Source organism: Chanodichthys erythropterus, chromosome 19 (genome assembly GCF_024489055.1).
Source record: "Chanodichthys erythropterus isolate Z2021 chromosome 19, ASM2448905v1, whole genome shotgun sequence".
Classification (NCBI taxonomy): domain Eukaryota; kingdom Metazoa; phylum Chordata; class Actinopteri; order Cypriniformes; family Xenocyprididae; genus Chanodichthys; species Chanodichthys erythropterus.
This window is the reverse complement of record NC_090239.1, coordinates 13,592,028-13,617,733: the sequence shown is the minus strand read 5'-3', so window position 1 is coordinate 13,617,733 and position 25,706 is coordinate 13,592,028. Positions and strand designations below refer to the sequence as shown.

At 35.4% G+C, this 25,706-nt stretch overlaps 1 protein-coding gene across 1 annotated transcript in view; it reads left to right on the top strand.

Moving 5' to 3' along the window:
• Positions 1–25,292, top strand: part of LOC137008155 (urotensin-2 receptor) — a 38,300-nt gene extending 13,008 nt beyond the window's left edge. Inside the window, exon 3 of the mRNA XM_067370013.1 lies at positions 22,919–25,292. The gene's annotated coding sequence lies outside the window, so the exon portion shown is untranslated. The remainder of the gene's footprint in view (positions 1–22,918) is intronic.
• The last annotated feature ends 414 nt before the right edge of the window (positions 25,293–25,706 follow it).

Below are 25,706 nucleotides of genomic sequence, written 5' to 3'. Positions count from 1 at the left end.
AATCCTATCACTGCAGCCCATGCTGTGAGTTTCTCTTTTCCCACAGATCAGAGCGGTGAAGCAGAAGCTTTCGGGCTTGTTTTGAATGGAGAGGAAGTCCTTGAAGGTGTTGGGGATCAGCGGGGTGGGCCAATAATTAGAGTTATGTGGAGTGACCGGGAGGAGCGGAAAGAGGAAAACTGCGAGCTGGGACGATGCCGCAGTGCAAGCCCAGAGCGGGGAACACAGGATAGGGCAGGGTGACTCTTAGGAGAGTTATAACTCCACACTGATTCCAGGTGCTGTGCGCGGAGTGGTTTTGTTTTTGTAAGTGCTCAGAGAGGGAGGGCATTGCCGCAGCGGGTATTCTCTCAGGTGCTGGAACCATTAAGGCAACAGGAACTCAGGGATGATATATGGTCTTGATGTACGGTCCAAGAAAGATAAATAAAGTCTGTGCAAGCAGCCTTTGTGTGGCCTTCTGCCCTTTGAGATTCAGTGGGGACACAAAGAGCTGGATTGAACAATGATGATTGTGCTGCAATCGTGTCCTCTGCAGTTAACTTATAAACACATTGTCCTCTGTAAAATGACTGTTGTTGCAGAACAAATCACTTGTTTAATTGTTCTGGACTGCTCGTTTATGTTCCCGAAGAACATCGGTTCAATTAATCTCAGCTGGAAGTAAAAGGTTTTGCAGGCTCAATGGTTTATGTAATTATATCCTGTATTAAAGGGTTAGTGTCATTAATTACTCACCCTCATGTCGTCCCACACACGTAAGACCTTCGTTCATCTTCAGAATACAAATTAAGATATTTTTGATAAAATTGAGAATCTCCCATAGAGAGCAACGAAATTACCACATTCAAGGTCCAGAGAAGTAGTAAAGACATTGTTAAAATAGTCAACGTGACTAGAGTGGCTCAACCTTAATGTTATGAAGTGACAAGAATAGTTTTTGTGCGCAATTGTTAAATAAAGTAATTATTTTTGTTTTTATTTTTGTATTTTTGCGTGCAAAAAGTATTCTTGTAACTTCATAACATTAAGGTTGAACTGCTGTAGTCACGTTGACTATTTTAACAATGTCTTTAGTACTTCTCTGAACCTTGAATGTGGTCATTTTGTTGCTTTCAATGGGAGATAAAAAAACCTCTCGGGTTTTATTAAAAATATCTTAATTTGTGTTTTGAAGATGAATGAGGTCTTGCGGGTTTGGAACGACATGAGGGTGACAGAAATTTCATTTTTGGGTGAAATAACCCTTTAAGATTTTCCATCTTTTTGGACCCCAATGTCCAATGGCAGACCTTCATGGTAAATTATTTTAAGTGTGACATCACAGAACTGATGTATCTGTGCATTTGTGTGTGCCTGTACTTCAGCCTTGAAAGGGTAATGGGGAAAACGAATGCACTTTTCACACTACCTCAGAATTACAGCTGTATGTTGTCCAAGCCACATGGTCTCTAAACTGATAATCACAGGCCAATAGCGATTATTCATTGGACAGAGGGACTGTGGTTTTCTGTGATACTGCCGAATTGTGATTTGCATGGGAAATCTAAAGGGATAATCATGTATGGGGAAAGTCTGAACACACAGTACAACTCACTTCCTGTTAGATGTCACTTTACAGGACCATGAGATATCAGACTGGCTTAGAATTATCACAACTTCCTCATATCTTCACTGATCAGTAGATTTTACTGCACTTATTATGCAAATAAGTTTTAAACATATTCAGGACACTAATCACTGACAGTCCTATGCTACACTTCGTGTAAAATTATTTTAAACTACATTTTAATAAGAATAACAATAATTTTGTGATGGATGTTGCAGATTTCTGTTTCATCTAAAAGTAATTTAAACTGCATTTTGCCCATTATTTTAGAATTATTATGCATGCAGTTTTTATGACCTCATAAAGATTGTCTTGTCACACTGCAGGACTATTTGAAGTGAAATAATGAACACAAAAAGGGATTTAAAATTTGACCAGTCAAAGTACCTAAAATATATACTCCTTTCATAAATGTATTTAAATATTTACCAAAAATATTGATCTTGATTAAAAGAAAGTGCATGGACATGTTATGCGTCAACGATCCATACTCTAAATTGCAACCAAAACTCTTGATCATTTATTTGTCATTAAAACTGTATTTTTAAACAAATGAAAATAAATGAATTAATGAATGTTAATATTCTGTATTATCTATATGCTCTACCTTGCTCTGGTATATATAATGTAGAAGAAGAGAAAGTAATTCATTCATTACACCCCTATGGCTCTGTGATAATCTCCTAAATAAAGACACTGATTTGACAGCTGCTGATTTGTGGGTTTTCACACTGAAATATTTAGTGAGAGAGTTTCTTCATGGCCTGTGATTTTCTTTAGTGTGTCCTTGCAGGAGAAAGTGACCTAGACAGAGGTGTCAAGCAGCTTTATAAAGGAACGTGGTTCTCGTGCCCTCTGGCTCAGATCATATTGCAGGCTTATGTCATGTTCCCCTGAGATATGCTCTTCAATTCACAGCTGACTGTCTCCTCGGTGGTCAAAGTCCCAAGGCATTCCAATAATCACTTACCTCTTAACAAAATACATCACAAAGCCACATAACACTTGCTATAACAATTACATCTGCACTAAATTTGGTTTCCTGAGGATTCCAGAGAACATTATTATTATTAGTGGAATAATCTGAAAAATTATCTTGGTTATGAGGTGCTACGCTTCATTCGCTCAAGTCTCATTTAGTCAATTACATACTTGCAGGGGTTAAATTATGATTTTGGAGGTGTTGGAACCTGCTAATGAAAAAAATATATCAATATGAAACATGTAATAGTACTATATTATATGGGTCAATGACATGATGGGTAATTTTTTTGTCCAAAGGCCTTGATAATAATAAGAAACAAAGACATGACATCCAAAGTATGTGTGGTAGTACAACTGGATCACATTTAATGAATCCAATGGTTTTAATTATATTTTCCTACATATAAAGGTATTTTAAAGATGTGTCAAAAGGTCAGTCGGTTTAACCATCCAAAGGCCAATACAGCCATTTAATTTGTGATTTAAACATCTTAAAATGTAATAAATGTATGTATTTTTTATCCTGGCATGATTTTTATAACATCATATATCAACATAGTGCAAAGTGTTATTAAAATTATGTGTAGAAGCCATTGGTTTGTTATGAGAACAATGTCCGGAAAAATAAATTTCATTGATGTCATTGGGAGTAACCAATATAAAGGGACCATTTTGTTGTCATGCGGTCAGTATCATGTGACAGGATGTAACATCATTCAGACACCTGCAAAGGACCACATTGTAACTAACTCTCTTTTAACTATTTGAATAATTCATGGTTTCATTTGCTAATACGCATGTCCCAAAACTTCAGGTCTTTCGGTACAACTGCTATAAAACATGGAAAACATGTCCTTTTGCTAGCTAGCTAGATATCAGTCTGTTAGCATTGTTTGAAAATATCGTCTTTTGGTATAACCAAAAGTGCCATTCGGTAAAACTGAAATTTTGGTTAAACCGAATTACTTTTTTTGGTGACAAATTTTGTCCATCTTGTAAAAAATGACAAAAGCAGTATTAATTGATTATAAAAACCACATAATGCCATTGTTAACACTTAATAAAACTTGAAAATGAATTATATCTCCATTATGTTTTTTACACTTTATATATATACAGTACAAAAGTTTGGAACCACTAAGATTTTTAATGTTTTTAAAAGAAGTTTTGTCTGCTCACCAAGGCTACATTTATTTAATTAAAAATACAGTAAAAACAGTAATATTGTGAAATATTATTACAATTTAAAATAACTGTTTTATATTTGAATATATTTCACAAAGTAATTTATTCCTGTGATGCAAAGCTGAATTTTCAGCATCGTTACTCCAGTCTTCAGTGTCACATGATCCTTCAGAAATCATTCTAATATGCTGATTTGCTGCTCAAGAAACATTTAATGCGTACAATTGTACAAAATATTTGTGTACAGTATTTTTTTTCAGGATTATTTGATGAATAGAAAGTTCAAAAGAACAGTGTTTATCTGAAATCTAATCTTTTGTAACATTATAAATGTCTTTACTGCCACTTTTGATTGATTTAATGCATCCTTGCTGAATAAAAGGATTCATTTCTTTGATTTATTTAAAAAAAAAAAAAAATTCTTACTGACCCCAAACTTCTGAACGGTAGTGTATAATGCTACAGAAGCTTTGTATTTCAGATAAATGCTGTTCTTTTGAACTTTCTATTCATCAAGGAATCCTGAAAAAAAAAGTACACAACTGTTTTCAACATTGAAAATAATCATAAATGTTTATTGAGCAGCAAATCAGCATATTAGAATGATTTCTGAAGGATCATGTGACACTGAAGACTGGAGTAACGATGCTGAAAATTCATCTTTGCATCACAGGAATAAATTACTTTGTCAAATATATTTAAATAGTACACAGTTATTTTAAATTGTAATAATATTTCACAATATTACTGTTTTTTTACTGTATTTTTAATTAAATAAATGTAGCCTTGGTAAGCAGACGAAACTTTCTGTTTTTAAAACATTAAAAATCTTAGTGGTTCCAAACTTTTGGACTGTACTGTGTATGTATATATATATATATATATATATATATATATATATATATATATATATATATATGTATATATATATATATAATGTGTGTGTGTGTGTGTGTGTGTGTGTGTGTGTGTGTGTGTGTGTGTGTGTGTGTGTGTGTGTGTGTGTGTGCGGGAATTGTGTGTGAATGTCTTTCCAGGATCATTCCAGCTCATAGTAATCCTTACTTGCTTGGCACTAAGTTAATTTAATTTGTACATAATAGCTGTTACCTTTCGTGAAATGTCAGCTTTTGAAGTCTTTCTTGGGTGGTCTTGCGTGTTCAGTGCTTTAAAAAACAGCTTTTGACTGCCTGCTGTTAATTCTGACTGGACGCCGATGAAAAAAAGAGGATTTTCAGTCAAATATTAGTTTAGACTTACTGTTCCTTTTCAAAAAAATAGTTACAAACTATTTTTTTTAATAATGTGAGTATTGGTGCCATAATGATTGTTTTGTGAATAGATTTGTATGCTTCCCAGCAATGATTTCTAAGCAACAGGGAGAATCTAGAAAACATCTGGATTTAGCTGATTGATTAAGCCATTTAGAAATGTTCTTTCCCAATGATTTGGGTAAAAGCCTAAAGAAAGTGATGGTGCAGACTGCTTCAGACTAGCCATTACACACAAGACTGCATGAAGTCTGTCCAAGAAGCAGGAATGTGTATTATTATGAGGTGCAGTAGGTTAGATTGCTCAAGAAACTTGGCAGGCATCCTACAAAGATAATAAATGAAGATTAACACTAAACTAAACACATGTAAATACAAAAGCAAGCACAAACACTATGATCTGCTACTGGCTGAACGAAAACACCATGTGTGAGTATCAGTGGGTGCCTGGCAGATGCAAAGCTTATTAAAATCTGTTCACAAGAGTTGAAGGTTGAAATGGTGCCTGAATTTCGTTAATTAGTTCTTCCTTGAATTCTTACGGCAAAAGGCAGCCAGCCAGTGCACCCCTATTGAATGAAAGTGACATTAAGTAACATCACTAGTCTTAATCTTTTAGTCTTAGTTCCCTTTCGAAATATTCTAAAACTGCATTTCAATGATGAACTTTAAGATGAAAAAAAAACATGGCATGACTGTGGCTGTGTCCCAAATGGCAGACTTGACATGTTTTTGCATTCTTGAGTTGGTTATGTTGGTCTTTGGAATCCAAGGCACTGAAGGGTGTCCCATCTTACGTTTCAAAAGAGTGCTCATGACTGCTGCCCTTGCAACCGCTACATGCCCTTGATGCACACTTCAGCTGAGCATTAATGCGGACAATGCATTTGGATTACTTTCTGACAGTTTATGCACCACTGTCATTAGAAAGAGTGTAGACTTCAAGGGCTGAAAGGGTTTGGGGTAACATCTGGCACAAATGACTTATAAAACTATATAAAACTAAACTATATACTGTCATCTTTTACTCACATTCATGTTGTTCCAAACCTGTATAACTTTCCTGCTTCTGAGGGACATGAAAGAAGATTATGAAGAATGTATCAATGGATTTTATCATGATGAAAGTCAGTGGGGCCCAATGCTATTGATTTCTTCAGTATATATATATTTTGTTCTTTCTTAAGATTAACTACATTTCTGTCATGACAGCTCTCAGAGTGTTTGGCATGCTAATGGGTATGACAATGTTGTTTGGTCTTGGTGGAATAGATCTGCTACGCTGCTGCTTTTATTTCTGCTGCTGCAGAGCAAGTACAGGACATTATATTGCTGATACATACACAACACGCTACTGTGACCAGGTAGGACATGCTGCTGCTGTACAATATAGCATACATAGCAGATCTATACAGGTGGAGCTGGGGAAGATGGAGGGTTTCTGAAGCGTGCCGCACTGCTAAGGCAATGCTACCAAAGTATTTTGAAGGTTGAGCATGTGAGCTCATTGGCTGCTGGTACAGTAGGAACCAATCAGCTGTGCCCTATAGATAATGATGTGTTTATGAGCAGGTTGAGTTAAAGGGTTATTTCACACAAAAATGAAAATTCTGTCGTTCCATACCCGTAAGACCTTCGTTCATCTTCGGGAAAATATTTTTGATAAAATCCGATGGCTCAGTGCCTCACTGCATTGACAGCAAGTTAATTTACACTTTCAAACGCCCAGAAAGTTACTGAAGACATATTTAAAACAGTTCATGTGACTACAGTCATTCAACCTTAATGTTATGAAGCGACGAGAAAACTTTTCGTGTACTTTTTTTTAGTGATGGGCACTGCTTCATTATGCTTAGAAGCTTTACGAATCTTTTGTTTCGAATCAGTGGTTCGGAGCGCGTATCAAACTGCCAAAGTCATGTGAACCATTGAAATTTCGAAACGTTTACGACGTAACGAAGCCTCGTTTACATGACTTTGGCAGTTGATACATGCTCCAAACCACTAATTCGAAACAAAAGATTCATAAAGCTTCGAAGCTTCATGAAGCAGTGTTTTGAAATCGCCCATCACTAGATATTGTTTAATAAAGTCGTTTTTTTTTTTTTTTTTTTGGTGCACAAAAAGTATTTTCATCGCTTCATAACATTAAGAGTGAACAACTTTAGTCACAAGCACTGTTTTAAATACGTCTGGCTGTCTGAAAATGTTAATTATCTTGCTGTCGATACAGGCCTCACTGAGCCATTGGATTTTATCAACAATATCGTAACCTGTGTTCCGAAGATGAACGAAGGTCTTACAGGTGTGGAACAACATGATAGTCCCTTTAAAGGACCTACAGTATTAGCCTGCGTCATCTAGAGTTTCATGACAGACCTTTGTATGCACTCTTTACTATTGTAATCAGAAATGACTTTCAGAAAATTAAATTTACATTGGTCTAGCCACTGGTTGAATGTTTGTAAAGAGCTTCCATGTAAAGTAAGTTCAATCAATTTGAAAAAATAAACAAGTGGTCTACTTTAAAATCATGTCTGGTAACACTGGTTTCATTGTAATAATAGGAATGCAATCACACTTTTTTTACTGACCTTTAACGTATTCAGTCGTGAAGAATGTAGTGGCTTGTACAAAAGAGACATGATTCACTGGTTTAAATGATACAGCTGCTGTTCAAGCTCAATCCTGTATAAAAGCTGAATGAAAAGCATGATCATTTAGAGCCAGATCACCAAGGTTCCCACATGGTTTATCTTATCCAACTTTACTTAGACTGTCCAAAAAATTGCCTTTTTCATTACCGGTTCTGCAATGTTAATCACAGATGTGCTCTTTCAGTAAATGTTGCGATACTGCCTGTTATTTCCTGCATCCTTGGTAATTATTCAGAGCACCTGTGGTGTGAATAAATTGTTAGGGTTGCGAGTATAAACCTAGGTTGGAAATATTTTAATTGTCGAGATAATAGTTTCTTTTTCCTTTTAAACTAATTAGGATTTTATTTGATGTAAGTTTGCAAACATATAAATGTGCAAAGCTGTTTGCCAAAAACTGCTTATGATGAAGTTATCCTCCTATCTGCTGTCTCCTCTGAGCAAAGCCCTGACCTTTGAATAAATCACCTGCGGTCTTTAAGATCATGTGTTCCAATTAGCACCCATCGCATCCCTGCACTTGAGACATTATGCCACGGAAAAGTCACTAATGGAAAAAAGTTTTCAGAGAAATGGCTATTTATGGCAAGCATTAGTTTAAAAGGACACAGAGAACATGACCACGTGATGAGTGATGAGTGAACAGTGATTACAGGTTGTTCTTCGCCGTAGCATGTGTGCGACAGTGTAGTAAACAACCTGACATTAATTAGAAGGACATCTGTAAAGCTGCTTGGAGATCTTAATTATTTCCATTTGTGTTTCAATCGTAGATCCTGGAAAAAAAGGCAAACTCGATTCGGTCTCCTCATGTGTTCTGTTTCCCCAAGGGTCTTTTTTTTTTTTTTTTTTAAATATATAGTCATATATTACTTTCCACTTGTGTTACTGATCCCTGTCTTTGTTTTGCACAGTTCAGTGTGTGGCGTCATCTTGCTTATTGAAGGGTGGCACGTAAGTAATGCAAGTGTGCCACAGTGTTTCCAGTTTTTCTGAACCAGAACAAATTCAAATATGGGACCCTGTGAGCTCAGCCGAATCCTGCAACCTTGAATTTTGTTGAGAGTCAGAAAATGTATTCAGAATGCCAGCACATGCAATCTTACTTTATACCCAACTATTACTATTTTAAGGCAACTAAATGAAAGTACATACAGTGCGACTGTGGAATAAACTACAATGGGAATGTGAAAGAAACTACAGAAGACTATTAAGTAAACTGAAATAGCTATACACCAGGGTGTTATGCAGTTTTAGTGAAGTATGACCCAGAAATGTTCTCGCTAGGGTATTTTGTAGCCTTCATAATGATGTAAGATCCATTACTGCAGCAGTTAAGAAACAATTATCCTATTCCAGATCCAGAAGGGTGTAAAAATGTTGGATCTAAGTTTTGTGCTCTATTTGTAGCTCTCAATAGATACAGCAAAGGAATTCACAAAGGAAGGAAGAACGAAGGAACACCCCAAATTTCCACCAGTGTGTATTTGTCCATTTATGGCAATGTAAGTGTCTAACAAATTGAATCTACTACTGTTCAAATTTTGGGGGTTGGTGACTTTTTTTAAATGTTTATGAAAGAAGTCTTATGCTTACAAAGGCTGTATTTATTTGATCAAAATATGGTAAAACCAATAATATTGTGAAATGTTATTATAATTTAAAATAACTGACTTCAGTGTCACAGGATTCTTCAGATATCATTCTAATATGCTGATTTGGTCCTAAAGAAACATTTTTTGTTTTATCATTATTATTATTATCAATGTTGATAACAGTGTTGCTTAATATAACAGTGTTGCTTAATATTTTTGTGGAAAAATTTCAACTTTTTTTTTTTTCAGGGTTCTTTCATGAACAGAAAGTTTAAAAGAACAGTGTTTATTTGAAACAGAAATCTTTTGTAACATACAAACTGTCTTTACTGTGACTTTTGATCAATTTAATGCATCCTTTCTGAATAAAAGTATTAATTTCATTATACATAAATAAATAATAAAACTAAATACTGTACAGTGGGGTCTTAGAGCAAAAGTCTTAGAGCACTACTGAAAATGTTTTATTAAAATAAATTATATATTTTATTACATTTTAAGTTCTATAAAAAATATTAAAATTGTCTTGTCTTAACAATTTGATTAAAAATTTGAAATGGAAAAACTATTGAATTGTATATATATATATATATATATAATATATAAATAGTGCAGAATCTCAAATATTTCTTATTAGTTTTACATCATTTAGAATTTTAAGACATTTTAAGAATTTTGGACCCCACCATATAATCCTATTATGAGATAACTGACAGATTTATGTTTTTAGCAGATACTTCCTTACCAAAACATTTTGCACAAGTCACATAAATAGCAATTACCAGCACAGGTAAATGCTTCTGGCTCAAATGCTTTCTCAGCTAAGCCTAAATTTGGCTTAGTGAGTCTAGACACATTCTGTCCTGAGGTTCCATTTAAATGATGTTGGAAATTTTGCTGTTCTGACAGTTATAAATGAACAGTAGTGCAAAGTAATTCAAAATCATTACAATATTTATTTTTTTAGTGATTTAAAACAATTGAAGTTCACTTCTCAAATTATTTCAACAGTATACAGGATGTTGCAGAGATATGATAAACAGATACAACTGAAAAGGCACATGGGCTCAACATTTCTGATGAAGCACCTCTAATCCTGCTTCAAGATGCATCACTTCTCTCTTATAGGGCAGTTAAAGGTTGTCCCTGTCAGCTGGTATTTTTGCTCAGACACAGACTCAAAGTAAATTGTCATTGGCACATACATTGTGTGCTCAGTTATTTGCGACCTGCCTTTCAACCGAGGCAACCTACAGCAGACTAATTGCCAGGGCAGTCTCACTGGAGCAATCTGAGGTGAAGACCCTTGCTCAGGGGTCCCGTTGTTATTGAGCGGGATTGAGAACTCAATGTGTCCCCAATGTCACTTTAACCTCACAATGATACTTAACCATTCGACTACCCCTGACTCTCTGGATGGTGTGTGATTCTTAAAAGTAAACAAAAACATTTTTTTAATATGTTTAAGTCTGTTAAAGATGATGTCCAGCGTATTAAAAACACAGCAGATAAATGCTGATGCTAAATAGCTCTGGTATTTCAAACTCAGCATATTCCATTTTATTTTAAAAAGTAGTGCATAAATATCAGAAATTTCCATGCACTTTAATAGCAAATAAATAAATACAAATTTCACCCAAAATCATGGTTGTCCAATTCTGCACCAAGAGCGTGTGTGCCGTGCATGTTTTTTGTGTACACATACTTATTTATCTGAGTGTCTGTGCATGTGTGAACTCTACAGCACTACAGATGGAGCTAATTGAGGGAATGAGTCACAGGGGAAGTAACAAGGATCAGACATTAGTGCCCCAGGTTCACTCGTCTGATGCATGATGTACCATATGAACCATCCATCTGAAATAGAGTGGAGAACTTTTCCTCACCCTCCACACATCATCGGTACAAGACAAGATAGGGGAGTTTGAAAAACACAAACACTTCTCCCCAAAAATTTGTTTCAAGATTCATGAAATGCAGTTTTTTTTTTCCTTTTCCTTTAAACAACAAAGAGGTAGTGTTCCCAGGTCTCGCCACAATAATAACTTAAGGAAATGGAAACTGGGGAAAAAGCTTCCTCTAATCTCAGTGACAGGGACTTCACTGCAGGGTTTACTTACACAGAAAACACAGTGGCACTGCATGGTGTACTCACATTTCTGCCCATCCACCCGCTGCTTTAGCTGCTGTTCATATGAAACAGACACTCAATCCAGAACTTAACATTATAGATTCATGAGATGTATTTAAAAGGACATTGCAGGATCTTTTGTGGATGTTTGTCCATGAAAATGCAGCCAATGCCCTTGAAAAGCAAGATACTACTTCATTTAACTGAAATTTAAACCTGGTTTCTAACCTCAAAGGGAAAATCTCAGTCCCATTACTTCTGTCACTGAAGTGCACAACATATTGCAATCACATCTGTTATCGGCAGACAGTTGTATTTTTATTTTTTTTTAAGTATGGTTTCATAATTAATACTTACATTCAGCAAAGACACAATAAATTGGTCAAAAGAGACAGTCAAGACATGCATACTGTTATGTGTATATTGTTAAAGATTTGTATTTTAATTAAATGTTGCTCTTTTCATCAAAGAGTTATGAAAAACTTATCATGGTTTCCACAAAAATATGTTTTCAACATTGATATTAATAAGAAATGTTTCTTGAGTACCAAATCAGCTGGATTTTGAAGGATCATGTGACACTGGAGAAATGGCTTCTGAAAATTCAGCTTGGCATTGTATAATATTTTGAAAAAAGAAACAGTTATTTTAAATTGTAATAATATTTCACAATGTTACTGTTTTTGCTGTATTGTTGATCAAATAATTGTAGACTTGGTGAGCATAAACATTTCAAAAACATTAAAAAGTTTTATCAACCTCAAACTTTTGAATGGTAGTATATGTTTTTAGATTTTAGATTAATTTCACCATCATCTAATGCAAACTTTATGGGTTAGTTCACTCACAAAAGAACATTATGTCATCATTTACTCACACCCATGCCATTCCATACCTTTATGACTTTGTTTAAAATAAAGATGTTTGTAAAAAATAAAAAAATAGGGCCCAAACAACATTGACAAAAGACAGACATTTTTTTTCTAAATATATTCTTTTATAGCTTCTTTCAAATATCTTCTAAAAAAGATTCTAAACTGGGCACAAAACATCACTTAGTTAGAGTACACCAGATGTCTTAAAGGGTTAGTTTACCCCCAAAATGAAAATTCTGTCAATAATTCCTCACCCTCATGTCGTTCCACACCCGTAAGACTTTTGTTCATCTTCAGAACACAAATGAAGACCTTTTTGATGACAGAATGCTGTCAGATTTCTTTCCATAGACTGCCTTTGTAACTACCACTTTGACGTTTCAAATATTTTATAAAGAGATCGGAAATAACTCCATATGAATCGAGTGGTTTAAGAGCTTCTGCTTCTGTTCACTGATCAATGTTTACATGCAAATAAAAGCCTAAATTAAATCTGTTCATCATAACAAGTGATTGATTCTCTTCAGAAAATTTGGACTAAACCACTCAATTCATATGGACTCTTTATGAAGTTTTTTGAAGCATCAAAATGTTAGTTACAAAGGCAGTCTTTCATCAAAAATATCTTCATTTGTGTTCTGAAGATGAACGGAAGTCTTACAGGTGTGGAACGACATGAGGGTGAGTAATTAATGACAGAATTTTCCTTTTGGGGTGAACTAACCCCTTAAACAGATCCAATATAACATAAACATCTCGCATGCACAAAACTGTCAGGGCAAAAGCCCTCTTTATGGTATGCCATTCTTTTATGGCAACTGGAAAATGTGACTCACACAGCGTCACCCAGCAAGCTAATCCAACAGGGGTCTCGACACAAATCATCACCAGTAACCCATTCTGTTCAGCTCTTAACCCAAAGACACAGGATGGTGTAGAGGAGAAGTGCCCTGTGGTACACTGATAAGCATGGGGGTTGAAAATCACTGGGATTAACTGAAATGAGAATGGGATGGAGGTGATGCTGGAAACCAGACAAAGTGTAGTGGAGCGAACACTTCACATACATGCCATCTCTATATCAGGAGGACCTGCAACACATATCATAATACTCAGTAATAACCTTCTTTATAAATCCTTTTGCATATAACACAAGGACTTCATTTAGAAATCCTGCTTAATGGGCTTCCGCATACACAGTTCCTCCCTGCTAACCTGCAAATGAAGGCACTCTGATGAGGAAGCTTTGGCAATACTGTGATATTCAGCTGGCATGCTGCAGGGTGTACTGGCCAGGATCACTGTGCCCACCACATGTTAGATGAAGCGCAACTGATAAGGAAAATGAGAGAGAGAGAGAATCATGGCACCTGTTGACATTCGATTGCCGCTTATGTGCTCTCTGGCTGATTGTCCTGCCCTCAGTTTCTACTCTGCCTTTCACTGTCTGAATCTCACTGATTTACAAAGCATTTCAGGTCATTCCACAGACCGCGCCATAATGCACTGCATTATGGTTTCCCACCTCCAGCCAAACACTATATTCCAACAGCTTGATTTAATCAGAAACAACACAAAAGATTTACTAGTGCAATGCATTAGACCACAAATCAGACCACAAAAACAATACCTGCTTTTTATGTATTTTTCCCCATATTTTTCACAGATTGCTATTTTAATTCCCTTAAATTCTTAGCAGTTAAATGAGAGGTAAATCAAACAGGCTTATCCTTCAGGCAAGAAGAGAAAAAGCAGAAAACCTAAGTGACTAACACCACTGAAAATATCCTGAAAAGACTCTTCCCAAAACATAAATTGTCTCGCCAATTTCATATTTTTTATATAATCATCCAGTGCTCATTGTTGTTGTTGAATGAATCAAGTGGCAGTTAAACAGGTTTATATTGGGCTGGTGTTGAAATAGAAACAAGAACATGTTGTGACCTATAAATGTGTACAAATATGTACAAAGCACAGAGAAGTACAGGGAGGACAGATAACAAATACAAGTGCAGAGCATTCTGAGTCATCTGAAAATAGATACAGTGGTGCTCAGAATTATTGGCACCCTTGGTAAATATGATCAAAGATGACTGTAAAAATAAATCTGCATTGTTTATCCTTTTGATCTTTAATTCATAAAATGAGTAAAAATCTTACCTTTCATTGAAGGAAAAGAATTGAAAGTGGGGAGGAAATCACATTATGAAACAAATGTTTTTCTCCAAAACATGTTGGCCATAATTATTCACACCCCTATAATTTTTTATGAGTAAAAAATATATCTCTGTAGTATATTCCCATTCATATTTACATTTTTTTTAGCACACCAGGGTGACCATAAACATGAAATTGTCCAGCTATGACTTCCTGTCCCACAGGAGTATAAACATGAGGAAACACAAAGGACAAATTCCCTTAATCATTCATCACAATGAGTAAATCCAAAGAATATAGTTATGATGTGCAGCAGAAGATTGCTGAGCTTATAGAACAATATAGAAAGTAGCTGTAAGAAAACAGCTAAAGCATTTTCACTATCAGGGCAATAATTAAGAAGTTCCAATTAACTAAAGATGTTACAAATCTGCCTGGAAGAGGACGAGTGTCTAATGCACGGTGAGGAGGAGAGTTTGAGTGGCCAAAGACTCTCCAAGGATCACAGCTGGAGAATTGCAGAGATTAGTTGAGTCTTGAGTCTCAGAAAGTGCAAAAAAATATATATATATATCAAACAGCACCTACATCCCCACACGTTGTTCAGGAGGTTTTCAAGAAAAATCCTCTGCTCTCATCCAGAAACAATCTCCAGTATATTAAGTTGTCAGACATGATTGGAACTCCTGCTTCTATGGTCAGATGAAACTTTAAAAAAAGAGCTTTTTGGCGGCAAACCCACCAGATGGGTTTGGTGCACACATGGATAAAAGATACCTCATGTCCACATTTAAATATACTGCTAGATCTTTAATGTTGTGGGCCTATTTTTCTGCTGGAAGTCCTGGACATCTTGTTCAGATATATGGTATTCTACCAAATATCAACAGATAAAAAGTCAAACCTGACTGCTTCTGCTAGAAATCCTTTAATGAGCCATCAGGACAATGATCCAAAACAAACATCAAAACCAACACAAAAATGTGTCACTGAGCACAAAATGAAGCTTCTGCCGTGATCTTCCCAGTTCCCTGACCTGGGGCCTGTACCATGATGGTAGATGAACAAACTCAGGGTTATAGGATTAGTTTCGAGTTGGCAAAACCAAACCACTCCAATCTGGCTTTGTTGGTACCATGATGCTGATCATCAACTTTCTCTGTCAACTCAGGCTTTGATCCTGAGTTTGTGGAGCGCGTGCATATGAATCCGTGACATCAGTGGCAAACAGCCAATCACATGTCTTGCAACAGAAATAAACTGTGATTCACTTCTCACGAGAGCCAGCGTGATTCAAAACTCTTTTGCTGAAAATGAAGAATTTAAATGCGTTTACACTAATGGAAAATACTTGTCTGTGAAAGAGGACAAATAAAAGAAATGATCTTTCTCTATCAGTGCAAGTGAAAGCTGTGAAGTTAGTTGATAATATATAGCGATAGAGACTTAAACATACAAGGTCACATGTAGTAATTTTTAAAGAGTATATTTAGTCCTTATTTAGGCCTATATTAAATATGATATATATATTAATATTCATTGAAACTAAGTGCTTAATAACTACTGTTACACTAAATTTGCATGTGATTAATAAAAATATAGATCATATAATTATAAAAATCATATATAAATTATATTATCATTAAAACCAGACAATTTCATCGTTAAATATTTGTTTTTACTATATAATGACCTTTAATTTAGATGAAGAGAAACTGGGGGAGTGACTTTATTGCGTTGGGTGTGTCAGTGTCACTTAGCTTACGTCTGATTGGTCCAATTTCAGTTTGAGATCTCTAACACAGAACATAACCTGCCCTGGAGCAGGTTAGTCGTGGAGCGTAAGTTACTATGGCGATGAACACCACTAAAAGCCAAGTTACTTTCATGGTACCTAAAACCCAGGTTGGCGCAAACTAATCTGAAACTTACCTGGCTAGCCAGCTAATCCAGCTTCATGGTGCAAGCCCCTGAACCCTAAAGAAAATGTGTGAAGTGAACTGAAGAGAAGAAGCACCAACATGGAGCTGGAATCTGAAGGATCTGTAGAGATTCTGTATGAAGGAATGGTCTCTGATCTCTTGTCAGGTGTTCTACGAACTCATCAGGCATTATAGAAGACGAATCAGAGCTGTTTTCTTGGCAAAAGGAGGTTGCAAAAACTATTGAATAAAAGGGTGCCAATAATTGTGGCCAACGTGTTTTGGATATAAACATTTATTTCATAATGTGACTTTCCCCCCACTTTCAATTCTTTTTCTTCAAGGAAAGGTTAGACTTTTGCTAAGTTTATGAATTAAAGATCAAAAGGATAAACAATGCAGATTTATTTTTACAGCCATCTTTAATCATATTTACCAAGGGTGCCAATAATTCTGAGCACTACTGTAACTTTGAAGTCAAATAATGGTAATGAAAGATTGTCAACATTCTTGCTGTTTTAAATCCTTTTGCATATTAAATAAAACAGCTTTTATTAGGCTACTGATATAACTACATCTCATTTGAATTGATATTTAAAGATATTTTTTAAAGTACTATTCATTTCTTTAAATATACAACATTTTGATGATGAAAGAAGTACAAAGGAAGTGCATTCAAACCCCTAAAGATTGTGATCTATGATCTAGTCTATAAGAAGGATATCTTATCTCTGTTGCACTATGAAACAATTAAGGCACTATGATAGCTGGCCAGAAGGGAATGTCCATATAGGGAATGTATGTTAAGTTGCATTGGATAAAACATGCATAATAAATAAATAAATAGTTCACCCAAAAATGATCATTTACTCACCCTCAAGTTGTTCCAAACCTGTATGAATTTCTTTCTTCTGCTGAACACAAAAGAAGATATGAGGAATATGGGTAACCAAATGAATTTGAGGAATATGGGTAACCAAACATCATCAAATGCTTGGTCACCCATTTCAGCAGAAGAAGAAAATTCATACAGGTTTGGAACAACTTGAAGGAGAGTAAATGATGAAACAATTTTCATTTTTGGGTGACTTATCCCTTTAAGTAAGCAAATGAAGGGTACTAAGCTTTATATTGATGTGTACAATACACTCAAAAATGATGCTCACTTTATTTAAACAATTTATTTTGATTTAACACCATTTTATCAGGTTTCTGATAAAATGTGATTGCTTCATCTTAATTTGATTTGAAACGGTTACTCTTTGACTTCACTTGATGTTTTCATTTTTAAATAACATGTTTAAATCAAGTAACCCAATCAACAGGACTTTCTCTTCCCATTATGTTTTGCTAAGGGGTTGAATTAGGAGAGTAACTGTGCATCCCAGTTTGCATATGCACTATTCTATGATGTTTTTAAGTATAAATAGTGTGAGTAGTGCGTTCACACTGAAATTCCAAAAAGAAAAAGTACACTTTAAATACCCGGATGATGCACTAAATTAATGGAAAAAACAAAGTGTGGAATGTTGGACACTTCATGCACTCAACTGTTGCAGCTTTAATTATGTAGCGGAGGGGGAGGGGGTAGCGGACTCTGTTGTTAAATGACAAAATAATCTTATACAATTCAGGCACTACATGGATGAATACATAGTGCGCAAGTACATAGTGTATAAGTCCATAGTGTATAGTGCGTCATTTAGGACGCAACTTAAATGTTGAAATAAAGTGTTATTGTATGCATTTTCAAGCAAGATGGTAAAATGGAGAGACTTGTTAATGTTCAATGTTCTATTATGTTGGTATTTAAAAGTTTCTGTTATGTTAGTGGTTTTAGGGGTTACCATTGTGGTAAAGTGTGGAGCTTCCACATATGCTTGGGTTGAGGACTTGCTAAGAATTCAAATTGCTTTAACAATAAAGCAACTGTTATAGTAGTGAACTAGTAGTGCACTGAAATCAGTATCACTTCTGAACTGCCAACACCAAAAATCACACGTGTAAAGAAAAGTTAAATTTACATTGTTACATCACAGTATTGAACAAAAAAAGCATTAATTGTAGGATTATTTGAATGTCAATTTAAATGAAAACCATTTATTTAAGTTAAATAAAAACAATTCATTCAAGTTAAATAAACACCATTGATTCTAGTTACTTGTACATGGTTGATTCAATTTGGTTTTACTTGTTTCAATCACGTGGAACCACTGTCCATGATTGAATCATGTTCAGCCAAAGTGCTATTTTTTTTTTTTTTTTTTTTGAGTATGTAGTATACAAACAATTTTGAAATCAAACAAGAAAAGCTTGGAGCGAGCTCAACAGAATTCATGTCACTTGGAATGGCTCCTAAACAGTAATCACTGCATTAACCAAAGAACAAACTAGCAGAGTGGCGTGTCAGCTGTGCTCTTGGAAATGGAGATTGTCAAAAGCTTCTTGCACATTTTCTTTCTGCATTGTATTTTCACTGGTGATTGGATTGACTTAAAGTAGCATGAAAGGACCATACAAAATTACAACCGCCCTAAAGGAGTTCAATTTTGTTCGACCAGAACGTACTCAGAATTCAGGGCATGACTCAAGCTGCTGTAGGTGCTAACAGGCCAGAAGATGCTTGGTGCCTGACTAAATCTAATTTATTGGATTTCCCCCTCTTTCTTTCACCCAGTGATGACATTTCTTCTCTATTTCCTAGTAATTACAGTAAGGAGACTGTGGACTGCTCTGCCTTGTTGCTCAGCCCCTGATCTTCTGGCCCTGATGCAAAGTCATTCTGTTTATAATGAGCACAAGCTTCATTTATTTTGGGGACATTTCTAATGACTGCTGGTACATAGTGAGGTCTTCTTCCTGTTCTTGCCTTTTCTGGAAAACAATCGCTTATTGCACACAACAGGAGAGAAGTCTATTTTTGAAAATCTAAACAAGAACTAATGGAGAACGTGTCTGCTCAATTAATATTCATGGAATGGTTAGTGGCAGATATGCAATTTATCGTAGGTGTTAAGAGGAAAACGTTTAGGAAAGACATTTTTGGACATGACATGATTTTGGTTGGTAGGACCTCAGATTTTTGGGAAGCCTGTTGCACAGCTAATGGAATTTAAACAGTTGGAGATCAAATGCAGTGTAAACAATCTGTCTGCTAATCTGTGATCGGTAGGGCTGCGCGCAGCTGGTCTGTCCGGCAGATGTCACCTTGCTTAAATCCCACTGTGATAATTCCTCGGATGAGGACCTTCATGATTTTCTTATTGCCCAGAGTAATAGCCTAAAAGGCCACTGACAGCTGCACATATTGCCACATACCCCTCTGATTTAGGGTTAGAATCATTTACTTCACTTACTTGTAAGTTATGATTTATTATTTCTTCTGTGTTGCCATCTTCATTTAGGTGTTTTTATTTAAGCAATAGCACATAAGCAAGAGTGTTATACTGCTTTTATACTACAAAAGTTCAATAAAAAAAAAGTTAATAAGAAGAAAATAACTTTTTAGACAGTATTTCCATCTTACTTTGTTAGTTTTGCTCCATGATGGAAAATACTTCCAAATTAAGCCAAAGCAGAATCAATTCTTTTCTGAATAAAGTAGTGTGTTATAATGAATCGGTTAACTAAATGATTCAATGACTCACTCATTAAGCAAGTCACTTGTTTTGTTCCTCATCGATTAACAGAATGAATCAGTATTGCGCTCATAAAGCCATTCACGTTTTGAATATTATAAAGCAACAAGAAAATTTTTGGTGCGCCAAAAAAAACTAAATAATGACTAATTTAGTGATGACTGATTTAAAAACACTGTTTTAGGAAGCATCGCATCATAAATGTATCGAATCACGATTCAGATCGCGTGTCAAACTGCCAACGGCTGAAATCACGTGACTTTGGCGCTCCGAACAGCAGATTCGATTAACCAATTTATATATGTTTTTAGTACCTTTATGGATCTTGAGAGAGGAAGTGTCATTGCTCCCTATGAAGGCCTCACAGAGCCATCGGATTTCAACTAAAATATCTTAATTTGTGTTCTGAAGATTAATGAAGGTCTTACGGGTGTGGAACGGCATGAGAGTGAGTAATAAATGACAGAATTTTCATTTTTGGGTGAACTAACCATTTAAAGACAGTCACTTGAGGCCACCTACTGGTATAGACCTTAATTAAGGTAGTAGTGTCATATTTCATTTCTGACAGGAATGAAAACGTGGCTGTGAGGGATAGAATAAGAGTGCATTCAATGGATTGTACTGTTGTTTAACAACATACTGATTGTTCAGCTGACGAAATGTCTTTCTAAAGAAAAAAAAAAAACCTCATGTTTTAAGAGTTGTGAGTTGTAAAAATTACATGATCTATGTCCTTTATACAGTACTTGCCATATGCCTCACAGTCTCGTTTTCATCCATGTTAAAGGATTATTTCACTTTAAAATGAAAATTACCCCATGACTTACTCACATTCAAGCCATAGGGGTATATGACTTTCTTCTTTCAGACGAATACAATCTAGTATTCGTCTGAGTTACGTTAATAATCACCCTGATGCTCTAAAGCTTTATAATGGCAGTGCACAGAAACCAAGCTCGAAAAAAAGTGCATGCATCCATTATAAACGTTCTCCACACAAACGCATTGCTTCACTTCAGAAGGCCTTTATTAACCCAAGTGAAGGCTTTTGTTAATCCCTGGGGATTAATAAAGGCCTTCCGAAGCAAAGTGATGCATTTGTGAAAGAAAAATATCTATATTTAACAAGTTATATAGTAAAATATATATCTTCCGCCAGACTACCTTCTGTATTCAACTTACGAAGAAAGTGCAATGCCTCTCACAGTTCAAAATGCTTACGCTACATCCAACGCCTTCCGTATTCAACTTACAAAGGTGGTCTGGCGGAAGCTAGTTATTTTACTTGATAACTTGGATAAATATGGATATTTTTCTTACACAAACGCATCGCTTCACTTCAGGAGGCCTTTATTAACCCCTCGGAGCTGTGTGGAGTACATTTATGATGGACGGATGCACTTTTTTCGGGCTTCAAACATGTGATTTCTGTGCACTGCCATTATAAAGTTTGGAGAATCAGGGTGATTATTAACATAACTCCGAATGCATTCGTCTAAAAGAAGAAAGTCACCTAGGATGGCTTGAGGGTGAGTAAATCATGGGGTAATTTATTTTTTAAAGTGAACTAATCCTTTAAATTCAATATGGCATCTAAACTGACTAAGGTCTATATTGATGTAACTTGCAGAAAGAGTCACTGCCTGTCAGGAACCTGCAAACACAGTGGAACTTCACTCTGCCAATCAAATTCGAGGACCTGAACTAACTGTTATAGGATAAGGTACATGTGGATGCAGTCTTCTATTTACATAATTGACATAATGATGCTACAGTGTAAAAAAAAAAAATAATAATTTACTATGCTACAGTGTTAAAATAAATATTCAAGTGTAAGTTCATGGGAAAAATGTAATTAAGTTTAATGTTTAATATTATACTACTGAAATGACCTTCAAGACTAAACACAGTCAAGTATTTGAGTGAGCAGTGCTTACATAAATACACAGAGGCAATCGTTCTCAGTTCACTAGGTCAACAAATCTTTGAGGCAGCTGAATAGACTGTTCTATTATTACTGTGTTATTTAAAGCACAGGACTATATCTCACCTTCTGATAGCTTCAAGGGTTATGGCAGATTTTGACTCATGTCATGACATGACACAACATACACCAGCTGCTGTGTGTGTCAGCACCTTCCTGGGCAATGGAACAAGCCCGAAATCATGCGACGTACTGTAGGTGTTTGATTGCACACTGTTCTCAGGTTTATATGCAAACAAAGCTAGGATTGGACTCAATATGGTTGTAACTAAAGGGGGCAGTATGGTCACCAAAGAACTGGAGTACACTCATAATTATGCTTTTTCAGTACTTCTTTCAGAACTTTTATTATTATTGAAATATAGTTTTCTTTCATTAAAAGGTTAGTAATAGAGAAAAACTAAATAAGACTGCATTGTAAGGCATAATTGGAAAATAAAGAGACAATTTTCGCTTTTGTAATATAGATGTCAAGAAAATCTTATTGTTTGCAATGCCATTGTTCTCAAACAGTTTGCAGATATGGAAATGTCATTGCAGTGCCAGATCTCTAAAATACTGGAGCAAATTTAAAGTGAAGCAAATGATATCTTGATTTGTTTTATTAGAAGCCAGAATCTATAAACCACCATTTTTATGGATCACACCCTAGGCAGTGCATTCTAGTAATCGAGCACTACCGTAATAGGTAACATAGGAAAATGAAAGCTAGATAAAGCAAGAGTCTTGGCCTTCGTGCACTGCTTAATCAATTCCACACAGTCACATAATGTTCTTTCTCCCTTCTGTTCAAAACCTGACCATATGGGAGAGCGGTCTGGGTTAGCACGATCCGACAGACTAAACGCATGTTTATCTGCCAGATCAGCTCCACATAGTTTAACTGGTTGTTCTGCTGCCGTTACAGGGAAAGATGACTGTCTGGGGGCAAGACAAGAGGAAAGCAAGCCAAGACGGCTGGTACCTCCCTCCTCCAAACAGAAGACGGAGAGCAAAGGAAGAGCAGAGTGGGCAAAGGAAGAAAAGCAAGTCACGGCACAAGGATTATCCCCACATTAAATTGCCAATATGGGGTTGGAGTTGCCACCACCTCACTTGTTGATCCGTTTCAATCCTGGAAGACTTTTAAGAGGGAAAAAGCAATTCCCAGTTCATCATTTTTTCTCAAACTCTGGGCTATTATCACTGTGAACTGAGTTATTTTTTATATATATTTATTTTTTGATCATCTGTCAAAATTTGTCATCAAGAATCAAATTTCAAAGTAGGGCAATAACCAAAAGAAAAATGGGAGAACTTTCATCTCCCCTCTCCCAAGTGACCCACTATGATGCGAGTCATTTCCTTCAAACAACTGCAACAGTAGCCATCAGAATCCTTCCGAACATGACTCACATCAAAAAAGAGGCATATTTCCTAGTGCAAAAATCAGTTTCTCTCATATTTATGAAAAGATTCTTGCTCTATTTGATTTTATGGGCTGTGGTGATTTGATCTTATGGGCTGTGATGATTTGATCTTATGGGCTTTGATGATTTGATGATCTTCATTGTAGGGTACTACAATGCAGCCATGGAAAGCCCTCCAGAACACTGTGGGAAGAACTTCTCCACACCGTTTTATTTTTGTGATGTTTTCCATTCCCCAGGCCTGTCAAATGGATTCTCTTTGATCAGTGAGGATTCTGTCTCCTCCATCCTATTTCCTTGAGGCAGACAAGACTGGAAGTTCTGCGTCGACCTCAGACTGACCTGAGAGCTGTTTCTCCAAACTACAATGCAGAGGATTCTTGGCTTTGACTTCTAATGAGTTGGACATTTATACTTTCTATACTGACAAATCAGAATCCATCCATACGGAAGGCCTGTACACATAGGATAAACACAATGTGCACAATATGAGCATTGCAGAGTAAAACTCACCAACTTGGCAACTTTAGCTTCCTGACTCCAAAGGAACAGATTATTTATCTTAATGCACAATGGTGCTTATTATTGTCGGGCTCTCTATTTGTTTTACATAAAAGATAAACAGGAAAGTACTGCCCAAAGTCTGTATGTTGCTTTTGTATGTTAAATCTGAGGAATGCCTATTTTGTTTTTGTACAGAGAGCTTAAATATACTTTGTAACACGTTAATTCCTTAACAATATTTATACTGCATTAGGTATGCATTAACTATCGTAAACTAATAATGAACTTTTTCTAAAGCACTTATTAATCTAGGTTAATGCTAATTTAATTTTATAATTGTTCACTTTTAATTCATGCATGTTCACATCATTTTGAGATGAAAATATTTTAAAGCTTCTGATAAGAAAAAAGCTACAATGTACAAAAACAAACATCGCACCAATATTACAGTAATATTAAAACTGAAGTCTTCTGAGGTAGTGTTGTCACAATACTGGAATTTCTAACCTCTATTCGATTCCTTGAAAAATATCGATATTCTGTACCATTTTTGATACCACAGGGAAAACTGCCATATACTGCAGTGCTGAATTCGAACCTGCGTACTACTCTTACTATTTATGCCAAAAAATATTGTAATCGTAGTACGAGTAGTGTAGTTGTATGCGGTTCGGAATGGTTGAACCAAGCAGCATGTCATGTCACTCCGTGATCTACGCATTTTCTTACGTTGTGTTGTCCTTTGAGACCACCTGCTCTAAATAAAGATATGTGATGTACTTAACTAATGTTTCCTGAAATTACAAACAAAAATGTGGCGCAAAAGCATCATGTGAACAATTGATTTTGGGAATTTATGTAAATATTGATATTTCTGACAACAGTACTCGAAGGTCATGTTCACTACAGATGTCACTATTCTGTTAGTATGAAACAAGAGAGCACGTGTCCGCGGTATGATACGAAGACATGAATGTAGTGCTGGTTAAAGTTACGGGTTGTGCAGACTGATATACAGCGTTTTCATTATTTTGCGATCTAAAAATTAACATTAACCTAGATTAATACATGATTAATACATGCTGTAAAAAATATTGTTCGTTGTTATTTCATGATACCTAATGCACTAATGCTGACAAATTATTGTAAAGTTTTACCAAATACTTAATGACTGTGTTGTGTTTTATGTTAAATTTATATGGGCAGATTACTTGTAAATATTACTGCTATGTTATTTAATTTTTTGCCTACATCTTTGTTTACACAAAAGCTAATGGCAATCACAGATCAGGTGAAGTACACAAATATGTATTATATGAATTATATTATATGAAATCTAAAAGAATATATAAATATATATATATATATATATATATATATATATATATATATATATATATATATAAATATATATATATATATATAAATTGCACCTATTGCAAAATGACACTAAAATAAAATAAAAAATAAAAAATCTGTGTGTAAATCAGAGGGAGAAGCCTTCCATGGAGTATGAGAATTAATAGTTCCATGGCTGAATTTTGTACCTCAAGGGAGAATGAGTTGGTTCCAAATGACTAAAACAGTACACTTTTTCGACTGCTGTGTAACAAGTTAATTTATTTCTAATATAAACTTTCAAATGGACATGTTTTTGGAAGAGCATTTAGTGTGCAAATACAAACAACCAGAGGCAGTTCAAATGCAATGCAGGAATGCAAAAACTTTTATCTTTAAGCTGTTTGGTTGAGACCTACACAGATAATTCTATAGTATAGTTTC